We start from the raw sequence: 20910 nt of genomic DNA, 5'->3' as shown, positions 1-20910 counted from the left end.
GACATTAGTAAATCACTAACAAAAGGCATCTCTCAAAGCAAAAAGCACACTCAACAAACGTTCGAGGTTACTAAAGTAACCCTTCGTTCCCCGAGGAGGGGAACGGAAGCACTATAAGTGGATTTGATTGTAAAATCCACGCATTGGGAGGTTCGGTTCAGAAGCTACTCGTCTGAAAGAGTATTGAACGGGCCAATTAAGAATGAATTGGCAGCGCAAGCCTGCGCAGGTGAGCGGCATAAGCAATCAACTGAGTATATAAGCTCACCTGGCGCCAGCAGACGCTATCCTTTTTAAGCTGAAGAGACTTTCAACAGCTAAGGGACAGTCATTATGGCGACGGAGTATAGTGCTTCCGTTCCCCTCCTCGGGGAACGAAGGGTTACTTTAGTAACCTCGAACGTTCCCCTTCGGGGGGAACTTCAGCACTATAAGTGGATTTGATTGTAAAATCCACGCATTGGGAGCCCATTGAAAGCGCCATAATGACTGCACCTTACCAACACCCCCGATGAGGAGATAGTCAAGCAAGCGTGACGCACCCACATCATGGGGGGCGCGGTCCTCCAACGTGTCCCTGGCCCTAATTTATCCTACTTCAACAGAAGTTTTACGGATTTATATATATTTTTTGGGAAGTCGTGAGCATCTAGATAATTCTAGGAAAATACGACAGTACGTTGGGAAGCGTGCAATCCCGATAGGGAGGACGCTGCGGAGGCCATCCGTTACCCAAGGGGGGATAGATGGCAGATTTACATATGGACTAGCCCTAAAAAGGGGGAGTACGCATAGCAAAAGAGTGGTTAGCGGGGAGGGAAGACACGGGTCCGCCCAGGGGGGGACTTAACCGTGGCGGAATAAGCATATGGGATCGCCTAGTGGGGATCAGCATAGCAGGCACCTTTACCCAAAACGCGGGCTGACCAGCGGGCAGACCTACAACGTAGTGGGCCAGCAAGTGACTCCTCCGCTGAGTCAGTGCTGGGGGCCACGGAGGAATCTGCAGGGCTCACCTGACGGGGAACTTTACTGACAGATAAAAAGGCGCACGTATCTCCGTGTTAGGGAAAATGGCGCAGCAAGCGTGTTTCAACACCCTACCGAATTGTTTCCTCAATCACCAAGGGTTACCTAATACCCTTGAGGAAACCGGCTCCACTCGCAGATTGTAAAACCTTGCAAATGTGTTGGGTGTCACCCAGCCCGCAGCTCTACAGATGTCTGTTAGAGGGGCGCCGCGTGCGCGCGCTGGAGAGGATGCGAAGCTCCGAGTGGAGTGCGCACGCGCTCTCGGGGGACGCGGCTCATCTCGGCTCTGATAGTGAAGAAAGGCATCCACAATCTAGTGGGAACTTATTTCGGTACGGCACTTCCCTGCTGCCGACCGTTATAACAGACGAAGAGCTGCTCAGATGATCTAAACTCTGAGTGCGGTCCGGATAATACGCAAAACGCGAACTGGACAATAAAGAAGGGCTGGGTCTGCCTCCTCCGAGGGCAGCGCTTGCAGGCTCACTACCTCGTATAAAAAAACGGAGTGGTAGGAACCTTGGGCACATATCGCGGGCGGGGTCTCAGGACGTGAGAGAAGCCAGCCCAATTACAGGCACGAGTCACTGACCGAAAAATGCCTCCGGGTCCCCGACCCTCTAATCGATATCAACGCGACCAGCAGAGCTGTCTTCAGGGACAGAAAGATACTGAGTCGAGGATCGAAGGGATCTGACGCGGCTTGTGTAGCGAGGGCGAGATCCTAAGAGGGCATGAGAGGGGGCGGGATGGATTAATTCGCTTAACGCCCCTGAGGAACCGGATGATGAGGTTATGCGTTCCCACGGTGCTGCCAGCCACCGCGTTATGAGAGCGGAGATGGCAGCCACGTAACCTTGAGTGTGGAGGGCGACAGCCTGCTCTCCAGCTTCTCTCGGCGTAAAGAAAGCACAACGCTGATCTGGCAAATTACGGGGGTCTTCTCAGCGAGAGACACACCATTCAGTGAATAGACTCCACGTCAGGGCATAGGCGCGCTCGGGGAGGGGGCTCTAGCCCGAGTGACGGTATTAGCCACCGCAATCGGAGGTTACCTAAGTCTTCCTCGCGTCTAAAATCTCTTCAAAGATCGGCGAGGGTGCCAGGTGGTGCCCTGTCCCTGAGAGAGTAGGTGCTCTCTCGAAGGGACTGCCAGGGGAGGGCTATCGCGAGGGAGAGCTCTGACATCCAGGTCCGGTTGAGCCAGAGGGGCGCAACCAGCAACCTGTTCCTCGTCCTCTTCCTGACCTTGCACAGTAACTGCGCGAGCAGGCTCACTGGGGGAAACGCGTATTTGCGCGTGCCTCGAGGCCAGCTGTAAGCCAGTGCATCCGTGCCGAGAGCACTCGGTCAGGGAAAGAACAACTAGCAATGAGCGATCTCGGGGGAAGCAACAGATCGATCTGGGCTTCCCCGAATCGCGCCCATATCAGCTGAACAGACTCGGGGTGGAGTCTCCATTCTCCAGGACGCAAGGCTGCCGTGAGAGCGCATCGGCTGCACGGTTGAGCTTGCCTTAATATGAATGGTGTGCAGCGATTTCAGCCGCGGATGACTCCAGAGGAGCAGACGGCGGGCGAGCTGAGACATGCGGCGAGAGCGCATACCCCCTATACGGCTGATATACGCCACCGCCGCCGTACTGTCCGTCCTGACCAGCACGTGTTGCCGCTCCAGCACCGGAAAAAAACGGTGGAGAGCGAGGAACACTGCCAACAGCTCCAGGCGATATGCCAATGCAACTGGGTACCTTTCCACAGGTCCGCAGCCGCATGCCCGCAACGCACAGCCCCCCAGCCCGTGTTGGAAGTGTCTGCTGAAACGACAACAAGACTGGACGCCTGTTCTAGAGACACCCAGGCCTGTAGGAACGAGGGGTCGCTCCAAGGGCTGAGGGCGCGGCGACACAGCGCAGTAACAGAGACTCGGTGTGCGCGCGCGTGCCATGCGCGTCTGGGGACTCGATCGTGAAGCCAGTGCTGAAGTGGTCTCATATAGAATAATCCGAGCGGCATGAAGCGGCTGCGGATGCCATATGCCCCAGGAGCCTCTGAAATAGTTTCAGTGGGACCACTATTTTACTGTCGAGCTCTCTCAGACAGTACAGCATCAGCTGAGCGCGCTCTCCGGAGAGGCGCGCTGCCATGGTGACCGAGTCCAGCTCCAGCCCGAGAGAAGAGATCCTCTGCACGGGGGCGAGTTTGCTCTTTTCTCGGTTGACCTGAAACCCCCACAGGTGGAAGTGCCAGAGCACTTTGTCTCTGTGCATAATCAACTGCTCCGAGAGAGGGCAAAAATCAGCCAGTCGTAAGAAATTGAGTATGCAGATGCCCGCGAGCCGAAGGGGCGCTGAGGCACCCTCCGCGGGCTTGGTGAGGACCCGCGGAGACAGAGAGAGCCCGAAGGGGAGGGCTTTGTATTGCCAAGCTCGACCTTCAAACGCAAACCGCAGAAACTGTCGGTGGCGAGGAAGAGTGGAGACATGGAAATACGCGTCCATCAGGTCTAATGCTGCAGACCAACCCAGAGGACGAACGCACCGGAGGATGCGCTTCTGCGTGAGCATTCTGAACGGCAGCTTGTGCAGGCAGCGGTTCAAAACGCGCAGATCTAGGATTGGCCGTGACCCACCGCTCTTTTTGGGCACGATGAAGCGTGGGCTGTAAAACCCACTCTCCATCTCGGCTGGAGGGAGCGGCTCGATTGCATCCTTCGCCAGGAGGACAGCAATCTCCTCTCGCAAGACAAGGGCGGACAGGGGGCTGACCCTGGTGAATACACACCCGTGACTTGGGGGGCCGTTTCGCGAACTGAATCGCATAGCCGAGTCTGATTGTGCGTATGAGCCACCGCGAAGAGCTGGCCCGCGCTAACCAGGCAGGCAGAGCTCTCGCTAATGGACTCATCGCTACAATCGCTGACGTACCAGCAGTGGGGCAGCGCGGAGTGGGTGTGCTGATCCGGGAAGCTCGCGGGTCCCACGGAAAAGCTGGAGGTGAGATATTTGCTCTCACTCCAAACCCGAGCTCCGGAGGGGAGGCTCGAGGGGTGGGAGAAAGGAGACCGTCCTCCCAGCGCTCGTGAGCCACTGGCGAAACGCACCGAATCTGCAAGCTAGAAAGCATAGCGTCCCAGACTGGCAGATTTCGGGCTGTCACATCTGGGGAAGTGAAAAGTGCCCTTTCATAATGTTTTCATGGCAGTAAAAAGTGCCGTTAGAAATGGGGCCCTCCAGCGGGGAAAGAGCAAGTTCCCTCTTCTCCAGATGGCCTGTCCCAGGGGCGCTTCGCGGTCCGTTGCCGGACTTAGCGGCGTTCTGGGCAGGGGGGCTGCCTGCTTCCGAGGTGCCCGACGCGCTCGCTTCGCCTGAGGCGTGTGCGGGGGCGGAGCAGCTCTCGTAGGCGGGCGCCTTCGGCGAGGAGCAGGTATGAATGGCACGGCGGGCGGAGCGGGCTACGGACCGCCGATAAAACATCACCCACCAACTGCTCTCTCACCGCCTTGAATTCCTGGGTGAATTCACAGACAGTGTCGCCGAACCTGGCTGGGGATATGGGGAAGTCAAGAAAGCGGACTTTGTCGACTTTGCGCATATCAGCCAGGGGTGGCGCTCCTGGACCACTAATGTGGACATCGTCCTCCCCAACGCACACGCAGCGGACTCAGTAGTCCGAAGAGCTAAGTCGGCGGCGGTGCGAAGCTCGTAAGCCTGGGTTGGACCCACCCTCGTGCAGCTCGGCCAGCGCCTGCGCTTGGTAGCGCTGGTAGGTGGCTATCGCATGCAAGGCGGAAGCAGCCTGGCCCGCAGCTATGTAAGCTCTAGCTCCGAGGGAGGCAGATAACTTACAGGCTTTGGATGGGAGACGAGGCGGACCCCGCCAAGAAGAGGCGCCGCGCGGATTTACCGCCATCGCGCACTCAACCTGAGGAATCGCCACATACCCCCTGGCTGTTTCACCGTCAAGAGTGGTTAGGGTGGAGGAACACGCAGCACGAGCAGAAAAAAGTGCTTTACAAGACCGCGTGAGCCTACTGTGCACCTCCGGGAAGAAGGGAACGCCCCTCTAGTCGGTCCGGCCGCGGAGCTGGGGGATAAACCATCTCCAACCCACGGCCGAAGCAGCCCGGGAAAGCACGGCTAACATGTCCGTTTCAGGATCCGTAGTGACAGCGCTCACCAGCCCGAAGGGGGCGAGCGGGTCTGGATCATCATCGGACAATGAAAGCCCACCCTCCGATGCCGCGGTGGACATCTGGTCTCCGGTGTCATCGGGCGTAAGGGCTACCATCTGTTAGACGGATCGCTTCCCCCGCCCGAAGCTTGGATGGAGCGCTTAGAGGAGCGGGAGGTCCGCGGGCCCGTGGGCGACGGATTATCTCTCGCTGAAACCCTCAGATCTGCCCGAGTGCCCGCTGCAGAGCAGGGGACAACTGGGGTGGTTCACCCTTTTGCAAAGGCTAACCGCGATCTTGCGCAACAGTCATGGCATCGCAATGACGACATGAACTGCCCGCGAGCAGCGCATTAACATGCTGGACCCCCAGACATGTAACGCAGTGCCCGCGCCCATCATCCGAGGACAGGAAACCACCGCATCCAGAAACGCACAGTCGGAGCGCCGTCCTGATAAGGACGTGCTGCACGACTGTGTTGCTCTTTCTGTGAAGTTTGCAACTTTATACGCACCGCTCTGGAGGACCGGACCCAAAGAACGCCAGGCAAGGGAGAAACCCAGCTCGACCGTCTGCCACTGCGTGTACACACTCTGGACCGGGAGAATGCTCTCGTTCGCTCGGAATCGCTGGTCACAGCAGGAGGAACCCTCATCGACTCGATCAGAAAGTCTCTGAAGCGAAAAGGATAGCGTCTGCTGGCGCCAGGTGAGCTTATATACTCAGTTGATTGCTTATGCCGCTCACCTGCGCAGGCTTGCGCTGCCAATTCATTCTTAATTGGCCCGTTCAATACTCTTTCAGACGAGTAGCTTCTGAACCGAACCTCCCAATGCGTGGATTTTACAATCAAATCCACTTATAGTGCTGAAGTTCCCCCCGAAGGGGAACCACTGTTATACAGTGAATTACCCTAACTTGCCTATAACCTAATTAACCCAGTTAAGACTTTAAATGTCACTGTAAGCTGAATACTAGTATCTTGAAAAATATCAAGTAAAATATTATTTACTGATGTCACTGGTCCGATCTCCGGCTGGGTCAGCTGGCATTTCTGTGTAGAGTTTGCATGTTGTCCACGTGTTTGCGTGGGTTTCCTCCAGGTTCTCCTGTTTCCCCCACAGTCCAAAGACATGCGCTATAGGTGAATTAAATAAGCTAAATTGGCCGTAGTGTATGTGTGTGAATGCAAAAGTGTGTGGGTGTTTCCAAGTGTTGGGTTATTGCTGGAAGGGCATCCGCTGCATAAAACATATGCTGGATAAGTTGGCGGTTCATTCCGCTGTGGCGACCCCAGATTAATAAAAGGACTAAGCTGAAAAGAAAATGAATGAATGAATATTATGTACTTTCGTCTTGGCAAATATAAAAGAAATTAGCTATTAGAAATGAGCTTTTAAAACTATTGTTTATAAATGTGTTGAAAACAATCTTAGAAATTGGAGGAAACATACAGGGGGGCTAATCATTTAGGAGTGGTAATAATTCTGACTTCAGCTGTATATATACACTATTGAAGTCAATGACTGATGGTTTCTAACATCTTATGAATATCTTGTGTGTTAAACAAAAGAAAGAAACTCTTACAGGTTTGGAAAAAGTGGAAGTTGAATAAATGATGACAGAATTGTCATTTTTGGGAGAACTACCCCTTTAAATACATGACTTCATGTCTGAGATGTAGACTCTTTCAGGTCTGTGTAACCTTGAGCTGCTCCTCTTCATTAAAATGAGAACAACGAGACGTCAGAGCATCGCACCCTAGTGAAGCTTTATTAGATATGTAGATATGAATTAACCAGTTATGTCACCTGAATCATGCAATTTAAATTGAGCCGTTTGGAGGTCAAAGGTTAATTAACTTCAATTGGTTATCAGCACTTTTGCTGAGTTGAAACATGGTTCAGGAGCCTGTCTTCTAAAAACGTAATGACAACAGGAACACATGAGTAATTCTGAAGCATTATGCTGACAATATTTGGACAATACACAGCGGGAAACACTGACGGTGTAAAGACAGGCTGATGAAACGCATTGACTCCTACAGCTATGCCTGAGCTGTTTGGGGAAATCATTGAGATTGTTTAGGGAATGTATCGACAGTGTTTGCAGAACAATTTGGCAGAGTCTTGAGAATGTCGAGGTGACCGGAGGGCTACTAAGGAAAGGCACCCCATGTTTTCTTAAACTCTCCCTCACTGCTCTCAGTGGAGCCCCTTCACCTCTAACATCAGGGTAATTACATGACCAGAACAACCACACTCATAGTTGAGTGGGTGTCAGAAGCTAAATCAATATGCCATTTTTAAGGCAAATAAAAGAAATATTTGTTATATTTTTTTAATTACAAAATCAGCATTGTAAATTTATAATATTATATTAAACAATGTCTTATAATAAAGTCTATATTTATTAAACATTATGTACAGTTGAAGTCAGAATTATTAGCCCCCCTTTTAGTTCTTTTTTTCTTTTTAAAATATTTTCCAAATGATGTTTAACAGAGCAAGCACATTTTCACAGTATGTCTGATAGTATTTTTTCTTCTGGAGAAAGTCTTAGTTGTTTTATTTTGGCTAGACAAACATTTTAAGGTCAAAATGATTAGCCCCTTTAGGATAGATTTTTTTAAATAGTCCACAGAACAAACTGTTATTAATTAACTATTATTATTTATTAATACCCTGCCTAATTACCCTAACCTGATTGGGGGGAAGATAAACAGGGGGGCTAATAATTTCAACTTCAGTTGTATATAGGCTTTGAACTTTCTATTAATTGAAGAATCCAGAAGAAAGAATATACAATTATCCAAAAATTAAAAAAAATTATAATTACTGAAATTACTGTTTTAGGGCAGCAAGTAGGATATGACATGTTTTCTGAAGGAGAATGTAAATGCGATGTAGAAAATACTTTTTAATATATCATTTTCAATATGTAAAATAGAAAATAATTATTACATTAAAATAATTTTTCACATTAGAAATCTTTCTTCCTTTAGTGTTATTAACTAAATGAATGCAGCTTTGGGGAGCAAAATGGGCAATCTTCACAAAGGATGATTACTGATAAATGTACAAATGTGGAAATCATTTGAAATATAAAACAAAAATGGAGTTAATGTTACTATTATAATGATAAAGACACAAAAGAACAACACTTTTTGAATCACAATTTAGAAAAAAAAAATTTAACCAGTTGATGAACAATAAAAATGTTGACAGCCAATCAGAATCCTTTTTGCATTAAGGATTCATTGCTTCAGTCATTTAAAGTGGCACATGACAGTGCACGCATATAATAAATAGAAAATTATTGATCTTTTGGGTGGACAGATTTTTTTTGTTTGTTACTAAGGTCTAAGAGATGTCTTTCATTCATTCATTTTCTTTCAGCTTAGTCCCTGATATATTCACTTACAGTATACAGCATGTCTTTGGACTTTGGGGGAAACCCTCATAAACACATGGAGAACATCTAAACTCCAAACAGAAATGCCTCCTAGCCCAGCCGGTGTCCTGACTTTTTTTTACCTGATTATGCTACCAACACTGTATTTGAATGGTTCTGAAGTTTAGTTTAGGGTTTAGCTAGGTTAGGGCAATATTACAGCTTTACGCTACTCCACATTAAAAATTTACTCTGGCATATTGCATCATCAAAATGTGCTATCAACGTTTTAAGTGGGAACTAGGATAATCTGACAAGGTAGGACAAATTGATAGAACACCGGGACTCAAACCTGTGACCTTCTTGTTGTAAGGCGACAGTGCTAACGACTGAGCCACTCTTTTCTTTCTTAAACTTTTTTTTTTACTTTCCCAACCCCAAAATTTGAAATGATAGTGTCTAGTTTTTACTAACAATTTTCATTTGTATTTCTCCCCATCTAGTTGGAGGAAGCATTTGCACAATGGAAATGCTCAGAGGCTTGATTAGGAGACTGCAGGACTGTGTCTTGTCAAACCTGTGAGAAATAAATGCATATACGATTCAAGACTGCTTTCCAGACTTCCACAGCATCATCATCATTGGGAACAGTGTTGGCTGGCTAAGACTGTCTCTCCTCAGACTTTGACATGGCAATGCAGAAGGAAACTGTGACCGTCGCAATCATCATTAACCAACAAATATCCTGCAGGTTATGCACACACATACAAACTGACACACAGAGCAAGCCTCGGCACAAATTGTTAGTTTAGCAGGCTCCTCAATTTTTGACATTACACATACTTTGCACAAATTAGCCACTGTAGACTCATAGGATAATTGCAGTGGGTTTTGTGTGTATGTGAGGGGGTTTTACAAGGAGAGGACGACTTACGAGGGAAATGCCACATGTTCTCATTTTTCAAAAGATTTATAAATCTAACAGAAAGCTCATTTTGAGAAAGTTAAACTGCAAAATGTGTTTTTATGAGTGTTGGGTTTAGGGATATTGTTGGAGTAAGAAAATAGATGTTGTACAGTATAAAAATTCCTTATTCCCAAGCAATGTCCCCACAATTCACAAAAAACAAACATGTGAGTGTTTTGACTCCTAAAAACTGCTTGAAAGTCTTGCTTGTGACGAGTATAAAGAATGGGAATCTACACCATGGCTAGTTTTGCATGTTTTATGACACGCTCAAGAGCACACAATGTAAACCACTGCAAATCCCCAGAGAAGAAGTCGACCATTTTATAGTAATGCTTTTTTTAACTTACAAACATTCAGAATATGTATAAATGTGTAAATATATTTTGTTCAATTAAAAGGGGGACTAGAGAACCAAGCACAGATGCAAAGGCAGTGGACCAAATAAATTAATGAGCCTATGCATTGGTGACAGGGTATCAATGGGTTGCTACAATAAAACCTTTCTATGTAATTTTTTCTTTCGTTTTGGTGTAAATGCTTGGTTTATTGCAAGTCGGTGTATACTGTATATTATACAACAAACAGAGATTAATGGGACCCAGTCTCAAATTCCCAGAATGCAATGCCACATTAACTAAAACATAAGTTGTAATATGATTTTTTTTTTTTGTTTACCACTTGACCATGCAGGCAAATCTCATGAAGAAATGCAACTTTTTGATGTATTGTCTGAAAAATCTCTTATTCATTCAAATTCATATGAAAATGTAAAATGTTTAAAAGGAGGCATGGTCCCAAACCCCATTCATAAACCCAACGGTCATTAGAGGATGAGCAAATCCTCCCAATATGTACTAATAAACAAATGAATACACTAATTAGCCACTACTGTAAATCAAAAGTGAATGGATCAGGGTTTGCAGTGAGGTTGCTTAGAACAGACCATCCCAATCAAGGGGATAGTTAAGCCAGAATTTGTTTTAAATTAAGATGTAAAGTATGTGACTTTTCTTTTAGTAAATCATTAAAGAAGATGTTTTTCCATGGCAACTGGTATTTTTGCAAGTAAAAAAAGACAAAACAAAAGTATTATAGAGTATGCCTACTGAATAGAGGCCTACAGTACATGTACATTGAGATCTTATGAAGAAAAATGTATAATACTATTAGCGTTAATTTTCGACAGCCTCTGAAAATGGTCTGGGGTGATGTTCAGTTTACTGTTTTTTTTTTAGACAACTATAAATTACTTTTTTTTTTTTCAAATGGTTACACAGAAAAAAAAAACAAATACTTTTTGATGTATACAGTACCATCTTATAATATTGTATGAATCTGGGTTTGCCAACTTATTCAGAGCTTTACTTTCTCCAGCTGTGACTGAACTGAGCAAACAGTTTTAGCTCTTATGATGCGTCAGTGATATGAATGAATGGGAAAAAGGAACGCTTTTGTGGTTTTTCATAGTTTATATAAGAATAGAAGACAGAGACTACTTTATTCACTTTAAATTATACTTTTGGGATGAGAAGGGTGCGCAACGTATTTGAGAACCATGAGGGAGACCCGCGATTACTGGAAGATTATCACTCGTTTGGGGGCATCCGGGAGTCTCTATGCATTTGCGAGAGACTCCTGAAACTTCCGAGAGACTTGGAATGTCTGGAATGTCCTCCCGCCCTACTCATAATTCTCTCTTTATAATGCCATTTATGCCTATTATATATCCATTAAAACACTGTGATATAGCCAGGCTCGGATCGTAACGCTTTTTCACTACAAACAATCCGCTCCAGAGTCCGTTTCAATCGAGCTGAGACCACCTTATTCAGGTGATCTCGGACAGATTGTTTTGGCGCGGATCCAAGCGCGGTTGCTGGATTCACATATGCCAAATGAACCGCGCTAAGTAGGCAAACGAGACTGGTTCCGAAACAAAAGTCTAGGTGTGAAAGCACCCTCAGACTCCTCTTTCTCCCAATGAAATGGGAGGGAGCCCCGGGCTCAAGAATCTTCTGAACTCAGGGCTCTCTCCCAAAAAGCATGCCAAACACTCTTATTATCAATCATAAGCTGAGTGTGAACTCTTGAAACTAATCTAAATTTATTGTATGTGATATTCATTGATGTAAAAACAGTGAATTGTAACATTTAAAGCTTTCCACAGCACAAATACAAATAAACAATTTCCAAATCCATTTCACCATGATATGATATGATCAAAATGATAAATATTCTTACTGTCAACCTTCACAAGCTTCAGTATTGCACTCTAAAGACCAAAACTGTGGCTTTGAGTTTTGTGTCTGACTGGTTTCTGCATGACCCGGTCTCTCTCCTTAACACTATGATGTGCTCATACCTCAAGGGTGTATGAACCTCCCCATAACAATATTTAACCCTAACAGGTTGTCATCAGCTCAGAACTTTTAAAGCTTGTCACCCATGAGATGACTCATGTAACACACCATCAGCGCAAACACAACATAAAAGAGGCTTTTGCTCCTGACGGAAGCCTGGAAGCACTAAAGCAGTAAATCCTGGCCTGCGTGTAGAAATCCCTTTCTAAAGTGAGGTGCTGTGAAGCACATGCGAGAGCGTTCGCGTTTAATTAGGGTTGGAGAGGCAGATGCTGCGCACATCACTATCTGATCTGACTGAAGGGAAAATAAAGTCATAAGAGCCACATGAAATCTGTGCCCACAGAATTTCCACTCAATTCCAGTTTTTCACTCTTTCAGGCACATGGTGCTTATTTTTTCCAAAGTAATTTGGCTAATTTGATTTAAGTCAGGTCACTTGCTTCAAAGCAAAATAAAGTGTGACTATTTTTTTTTTTTTTTCGTTTAATTTCAGCTTTTATCTGCTAGTTGAGATTTTGGATCGCATAATTTAACAAATAATTTCTTTAATTATCCGGAAACAGGCTTCCCTTTCACAATTAATAAATGTATTACTAAGAGTGTGACTCCAAATTTCTACAAATCTTTACAGAAAATTAGCACAAACCATGCCAGTTGATAAGTTGATGACATTTTAAAGCCAGTAATAGCTAATGTATTATCCGTAAGGACACTGTTAAAAATAATAATACAACACTTTTGTTTTTGTTCCCATTTTCAATGAGCTGACCCATACAAAAGGTCTATTTCTCTTAAACATTGTTTACACACATTTGTCTAAATCTGTATTGAGCAAGCTCCTTTACAAAGATAATACATCCACCTCACGTGTGTGTCTTATCAAATTGCTGATTAGACAGAATGATTATTGCACAGGTGAGCCTTAGGCTGGTCACAGTAACCAAATGTTGCAAAAAGGCTATTTTGTGAAAACAGTGACTTTGTGCACCTACAGTATTAATGGATGTATTAGATGTTCAGTCTGTAGGTATGCACTAGTACTTGATGACTACAAACCACTGATCTGCATGACATGTTTAATAGAGAAGCATTTTAAACAAATTTTCATTCATCTATGTGAACTGGAATAGATTTAACAACATTGTCATCAGTAGGGTGAACTTCAGTTATGCAAGAATTATTGCACAGCATAATGCAATCACGTTAAGACTGTTGTTCGTACATGCTTTTTCCATCTGCAGAACATCAGAATCAGAAATATTGTTTCAAAGGAAGAGATGGAAATGCTTGTCCATGCATTTATCTCTTCACATTTGGACTACTGTAATGTTCTGTACGCTTGTCTGAACAAATCTTCTATAGAGCGTTTGCAAGTGGTGCAGAATGCAGCTATGAGGCTTTTAACCAACACCTGTAAGAGGTTGCACATTACGGTGCTTAATGCTCTTCATTGGCTTCCTATTAGTTTTTGAGTAAATGTTTAGATTCTGGTAATTACATATAGATCTCAGCATGGTCAGGTCCCCCTTTATATTCAAGATCTTTTACATAATTACTCCTGCGGCCGGTCTCTGAGGTCCTCTTGCAAACACCTTGTAGCCAGAACACATCTTAAAACTCAAGGTGCCTTCTGTGTTGTGGCCCCAAGGCTCTGGAACTCTCTCCCCCAGCACTGATAACTCTGGGATCAGTTTTACTTAAAACCTAAAAAAAACATTAACGACTTTAGCTTTTAATTAACAGTACGGTGAGCTGGCTTTACATTGGTGTTTCTGTTCTTGCATTTTTAATAGTTTTATTATGGTTTCTTTTGTTGGTATCTTTTACATGTTTTGTGGTTTTCTTTTCTTGTAAAGCACTTTTTGTCTGTAATAGCTGCTATATAAATAAACCTTAACTTACTTTACTTTCTTACTCCAAGGTTAATAAATGCTTAAACGTGTGAAACAGCTAATTTACTTAACCAAATTGGCAACAATTGCAACCTTATTGTTGTATTTTGATCAATTTAATCATATAATATTTTTTTCTTCAGATTTGTCCTGCATTGTCTGTGAACACATCATCGTCTAACTGAAGGATGAGTAGATACTAGCTGGAGATCTTGACTCAGTGTCCCTATTTGGCGTCTGGCCAACAAGAACAAGAAAAAAAAGATTGAACCCCAGAGACCTGCCCTTCAAGTTACCATTCCTCCAAGGCTTGCCCTTCTCAGCTTGTGTCTGGCATCTGCAGACGCCTGAGGTACGGAAAAGAGGTACAAATCGAGAGCTTTTCTTTGATCAAGCCTCCGTTTTTAGCGAGCATGGCAGCGTTTGTGATCTGAGGAAACATCAGCGCTGTCTTCGGTGACTTTAAGTGCTTTTCCATGGTGCCATAGCGGGATATCACTGTTTCAGAGCTCTGTTTTTTCTCCATGTCATGGGTTCCTCATTCCTTCCAGGTCTCATTCTCTGTTCTCTATTTTCCTCTCTATCTTTTCCCCCCACTAAATTACAAGAGCGGTGGCAGCGTCGGGCCTATTAGGTCCTAAACTTTTAACCAATGACCGTGTTAGACAAACAGCCCGACACCACAAGGCACACATGCTGGAGAGAAACAGAGTGGCACATCTGTGTGTGTTCATCCAGACAGGAGGGCAGGGGAGAAAGGGAGAGAAAGAACCCGAGAGCCTGTGATGTTTGCCCGCAGAGTTTATAAAACAGAAGTCAAGCTGTATTAAAACACCCGGCACATTACTGCCATAGACTGTGCCTCCCCAGACCGCACTTTCAAAATAATAATTACACCGTGAAGGAGAGAGAGAGAAAGAGGAAAGAGCATTAAGATCTGCGCTTCAGCTCAAACATGCCTTTGAAATGGTAGACGCACCAGTTATCAGCAGGAGAGGGGAGGTGTGGGTGTACGATCGGACGCTGGGGAGCCGTCTTTGGTTAAAGAGCCGGGAAAACCAAGGCATATGTAGTGTGGATTAAGATGATGATTTGGGGGATGGGGGGATCTAAAAAGTCAGAAGACTGAAAATAATGAACGAATCTAATAAACATAGAACTTACCTAAATCTTTTGCATGAAAGCAGTTGGCTGATCGTTCCTTTTAGACATTCTTTTGAATATGAGAAACTGCAACTACATCAAATGATTGTATATATTAGTAGCAGTAGTTGTATAATAGTTGTAGATTAGTAGTCTGTCTGTTTATTATACAGTATAATGCTTTATTTTGTTGGTCCATTGCCATAATCTACTGTCTAAAAGTAAATATGTAAGTATGTCAACTTATTCTGCTAACCCTAAATGGTCCACCAGAAGTCAAACAGCTTATAATCAAGTACATTAGGGAAATTACAAATATGTGAATGTTAACATTTAAACATCATATGAAAATATAGTTCTCAACATTTATATAACTTTCTCAAAATGTTAAAGAGTCTTTATACCAGATGTGTCAAAATGTGGCCAGAAAATGCATGTAATCTGAACTCAAGGATAATTCAAACAACAATAAAAGAAAATAAAGCAAGCATAATTTTTTTCAAATAAAATTGTATATTTGCTGCAATATATTATTTGGAAAGTAGAAGTGCTGGTTGGCTATAGTGATGCCTGAAATAATATTGGGTCTCACTAATATTGATGGTCCTTTTGTTGAATTTAAGTTACATTGCATCCACATGCCAACCAATTCTTATTAAATTATAAGTTGACTGTTAGGGTTGGGGTTAGAGTTAGGGTTAGTTTAAGTTGACATGTACTTGCAAAGTTTCTTATAGTCGGTTAAAAGTCTGTTGAAGGAGCAGTATCAACAGATATTGAGCAGACAGTCTACTAATTCTCACATGGACCAAAAGTGTTTCCAAATATTGTAATTGTTTTAACAATGTTTTGTTGGGGATGGGGTTTTATTTTTTGCGCTCCTCCTCTTCTCTTTCACTCACAGCAAAATAATGGTCTTAGGACATGGCTAACCATATATTGCCCTAAATGCCATTCCAGAGTGTGAGCAAATGGTCAGATTTTGTGCGAAATCAAAATTTGCACAGTTTATTTTGCTAGTGCACATTATTATTTTTTTAGGTGAACCTTAATCCAAGTTAATCCACTCAAAGAAAAATAAGTTTGGTAATCTTAAATTAGTGTGACCATTTGCTTTACATTTGGAGTGCCTGTTCTTCTTTGATGACATTAGTTTGATGGTGTCACAAGGGAGACGCTGACAACTGAGTTGCAGACCTAAATGCTTGATTTATTATAAAGAGAATGGTCAGGCAGCCAATGATCACAATCAGGAGCAAACGGTAACATGCAGGCAAATCAAGAAGAAAGGTCAATAAGCAGGCGAGTGGTCGATCCAGGCGGCTAACAACACAAACAATTAAACAAACAAACAAAGCTAAGGTGGCCAATGGAAAGACAGGGCTAGGAAAACTTGTCGTAATTTTAACTAGACAGATAAACAAGACTCAGCCTAGAGATGTGTGTGCGCGCTGTATTTAAACTCCATCTAATCAGTTCATTAGTTGCTCCCAGCCGTGAGTGTGTGTAATCAACTGAATGAAAAACAGGTGCAAGTGAGCGGTGCATGACTGGATATGTAATTCATGTTATGGTGGATCAGTATTGCGTTAGTGATCTGCACAGGCTGGATCGCTGGTGACCAAGACAGACGACGTATGCGTCAATATACATAACCCTTCTTACCATTAGTTTGCTGTGAGAGAATGAATAGTTAAATTGACATGCAAGTGTAGTGCAAATAAATACCCCTTTATTAACCATAGGCTGTTAAACAAACAGAAACAGTTGGACGTGATGATATCAGTAATATACAAATTGACATATGGTGTAATTTACAACTTTTCGGGTAGAGCTTAGTGTCTTTGCATTGAAAATAGTTGGCAACACTGGTATGATCTGGCTTGAGTTAAGTTATGAGCTCCTAAGACACTGATGTTTTTAATGTGCACTACATCACTTAAACCCTACTATTAGGGTCTTCATTTTGACAGATTTGGCAAGTACTTTTGGGCAAAAAAGTCAGTTTGTGATGTTGCTTGTCTGTGCAAACTGGCATGAGAAGAAGTCCAAATGTTCCTATGTGTTCATCCGTCTTCCCAAATGGATGTAAATATTTAATTTATGATTATACGATTTCCTCAAAGACATGATTTGAGGTTGCTTGATCAGCTTATTCCATCTGATCTCTAAAGTTCTGGTAAAAGCTCTCCTTGATGTAGTCTGTGGAATTGGGGTTTTGTGGAAGGCCGATGAAAAACATTAAAGAAACAAACAATGCCCAGAAAAGCCTCTCCAGTATGTGCTACTATCACAAAGAGCTATTATTGGTTGTTTAACCATGAATCCATATATTCATAAATCTCCTTTTAACATCTATATTTGAGAATCAGACTCATGCTCCAAAGAAAGCACAGGCACACAGCAGCTTGACAAGCGCACACATCACACGAAAGCCACAATTGTAGGTTTGAAAGCAGACCAGGCCGGAGCGCTGATATTCATTGTTACAGAGAAAACATTTTGTCGTATCTGATGTTGTTTTCTCAGCAGAGGGAGAAAGTTTAGTGCAGAAATAATTGACTTTATTGCCCCCATTTTATAGTGTGGCTCTTTTACGAACACCCTGTGCGGTGATTTGTAATGTGTTTACCTTTCGTTGTGCCCTGTGGAAGTGCTGGCTTGGGTTCGAGATCTCAAGTTTGTGTTTGTTGTATATACTGTGGACATGAAAGTTATGACTGTTATTTTAGAGCAAGAAAAACTGCAGAAAGATGAAGGACAGGTTCTTAAAGCGTATGTAAAATCTAAAGGGAAATTCTGAGGAATTTTTTGTTTCTCCATTTTTACCCTTTTCCCTGCTGTAAAAAATATCCGTAAATTAGCAGTTTGCCATATTTAATGTTTTTCTTTTTTATTTTCCCTCATTTATTTATGCTTTTGAAATGCATTATGGGACATTGATCTTTTATCCAACAATTTTTAACCTTTAAAATAAAAAAGTACATTTTATTCATATTTTTAATAGTTTAAATTTAAATTTCTTCTTTCATCTGCCACTTGTGATTTTGGATCGCAAAATGTGACAAATAATTTGTTTAAAATGTTTCCGTAATAATCTTGAAAGTGTAAGTGTATTACTGAGAGTGTGACTACAAATATTTACAGAAAATTATCCTAAAACATGCCAGTTGATAATGCCCTTTGGAAGTCAGTAATGGGTAAGGTATTATCCGTAAGGACACTGTTTAAAACTATAAACACGACACTTTTATTTTTGCTCCCTCTTTTTTTTATGATCTGACCTACACAAAAGGACCATTTTTCTCAAATATTGTTCACACGTTTGTGTAATTGATCAATTTTTCTTTGCTGAGATAATACATCCACCTCACTTGTGCCATATCAAGATGCTCATTAGACCAAATGATTATTGCACAGGTGAGCCTTAGGCTGGTCACACCTGTGCAATAATAACAACTTTCACTTTTTTAGTCTCTGTATTTTTACCCGTTTCCCCACTGTAAAAAATATGTATAAATTAGTATATATTATCATAAATTAGGAGGTGACACGGTGGCGCAGTAGATAGTGCTGTCGCCTCACAGCAAGAAGGTCACTGGTTCGAGCCTCAGCTGGGTCAGTTGGCATTTCTGTGTGGAGTTTGCATGTTCTCCAAAGTCCAAAGACAAGCGGTACAGGAGAATTGGATGGACTAAATTGTCCGAAGTGTATGAGTGTGTATGGATGTTTCCCAGAGATGGGTTGCATTTGGAAGGGCATCCGCTGCGTAAAGCATATGCTTAATAAGTTGGCACTTCATACCGCTCTGGCGACCCCAGATTATTATGTGACGAAACCAAAAAGAAAATGAATGAATGAATGAAATTTAAATCTACTTTTATTTTAGCTGAAATAAAAACAAATAAGACTTTCTCCAGAAGAAAAAATATTGTCAGACATACTGTGAAAATGTTCTTTCTTTGTTAAACATCATTTAGGAAATATTTTAAAAAGAAAAAAAATCAAAGGGGGGCTAATAATTCTGGCTTCAACTGTATATTATAAAAATGGTAAGACTTTATTTTGATGGTCTTTATTGCACATTTTGTTGACTAAAATTTACATTGCAACTGCATGCCAAATACTTCTCATTTGAGTATTGATTTAATCCTCCCCATGTTCACATGGGTTTCCTCCAGGTGCTCCCCCACAGTCCAAAGACGTGTGGTATGAATAGGTGAATTGAATAAACTGAATTGTCTGTAGTGTAGGGGGGTGCGGTGCACAAAGTAAAGCGGGGTAATTTGTAAGACAGAGTTTTAAGGTTTTGCTCAGGGTTAACCATGGCATGGCTCTGAGGTTTTCACCACAGTGTCAGCAGACGTCTTCCTGCCAATAATTGAAAAAGTTTGGCAAAATATGGATGAAAAACACAGAAGAAACCATTTTTGCAGCATAAAAGTATTTTTTATTACAGTCATTCATTTTCTTTTCGGCTTATTCCCTTTATTAATCTAGGGTCGCCACAGCGAAATGATTTTCCAAATTATTCAACATTTGTTTTATGCAGCGGATGCCCTTCCAGCTGCAACTCATCACTGGGAAACACCCATGCACACTCATTCACACACATACTCTACGGACAATTTTTAGCTTACCTAATTCACCTATAACGCATGTCTTTGGAATTGTGGGGGGAAACCGGAGCACCCGGAGTTATTACAGTCAATATTTTTTTATTTAAATTAATTTATTTATAATTAAAAAATCTGTGGAAGTATGCAAGTAAAGTATTATGTTGTTGTGATTACTGTCTCCTAGGCTAGTAGATGGAACCATTTTAAAAGATATAATAAGCACACAGTGACTGCAAGCCAGTTTTGAGGAAAACAGGACACAGCGTGGTGCTGTAACAGGGTGTTACAAATAAGCCACACATTGTTGGACACCAATTAAATGAACTTAACAATTTTTCAATTTTGAGTGTAATGTTGAGAATTTTTTTCATAAAAAAATGTTTTTTAATAGAAAATATTTTTAATAGAAATGTTTTTTTATTGCCAATACTGCAAAGAAATGCATTAATAATGGCTAATAATGCAAATAAATCCAAATGTGTTTATCCAACAGATAAATAAATCACGAAATAAAACACGAGTTATGTAAAACATACAATTGACATAAAAAACAAACATAAAATTGAGTTAAATACTGAGAAAGTATAGTATTTAAAGTAAACTGAATTAAAATTAAGTGTGTGAAATCTGGCTTTTTGTGCACATTTAACACCAAAGCCTCTGTCTGCTACAACTTGTCCGGCAGGTAGGGTAAATAGTAAAATTTTTACTCCTGGCACTTTTGGCAATACTGCACAGAAACCATTGGTCTGGCAGTCATACAACCAGTGCTCAATTGTAGGAGAAAAATATGGTTTGTCTAACCCCTTTACTTTGTTCATTATTTGGCCAAAACCAAAACGTGTTACTTTGTGCCCCCCCAGTGTGTATGGATGCTTTCTAGCACTATGTAGCAGCTGGAACGACATCCACTGCATAAAACATATGCTGGATAAGTTGGTGGTTCATTCCGTTGTGGCAACCCCTGATGAATAAAGGGACCAAGCCAAAGGAAAATGAATGAAGGAATGTCTGCTTAATATCTGCTGTTACTGCTTTTTCGACAGACTACTTCACCCATTTAACTACTTAATAAACTTAGCAAGTACATGTCAACTTACACTAACCCTAACCCCAACCTAACAGTCTACTTATAATTTAATGGGAATTAGTTGGCATGTAGATGCAATGTAACTTAAATTCAGCAAAGCACGATAAAGAGACCATCAAGATAAAATGAAACCAAAAAACTAAATAAAAAAAAAATGATATTAAATACTGCAATAAAAATAAACCAATTAAAAACTAATTGTATAACTTTTATTACTGAAACAATATTTAAAAAT

General features: G+C 42.5%; 1 protein-coding gene across 22 annotated transcripts in view; it reads left to right on the top strand.

Moving 5' to 3' along the window:
• Positions 1-20910, top strand: part of odad2 (outer dynein arm docking complex subunit 2) — a 150318-nt gene that overhangs the window by 14780 nt on the left and 114628 nt on the right. For 9 of the 22 annotated variants that reach the window (XM_087276239.1, XM_087276237.1, XM_087276258.1 and 6 more), the window contains 2 exons: positions 9102-9349; positions 13967-14175. The gene's annotated coding sequence lies outside the window, so the exon portion shown is untranslated. Of the gene's footprint in view, positions 1-9101; positions 13134-13507; positions 14189-20910 lie in introns of all 22 variants that reach the window. The other 13 variants (XM_087276240.1, XM_087276250.1, XM_087276249.1 and 10 more) reach the window with 4 other exon arrangements.

This window comes from Danio rerio, chromosome 12, assembly GCF_052040795.2.
Source record: "Danio rerio strain M-AB ecotype USA chromosome 12, GRCz13ab, whole genome shotgun sequence".
Lineage (NCBI taxonomy): Eukaryota > Metazoa > Chordata > Actinopteri > Cypriniformes > Danionidae > Danio > Danio rerio.
This window is presented reverse-complemented; position numbering and strand designations above follow the sequence as displayed.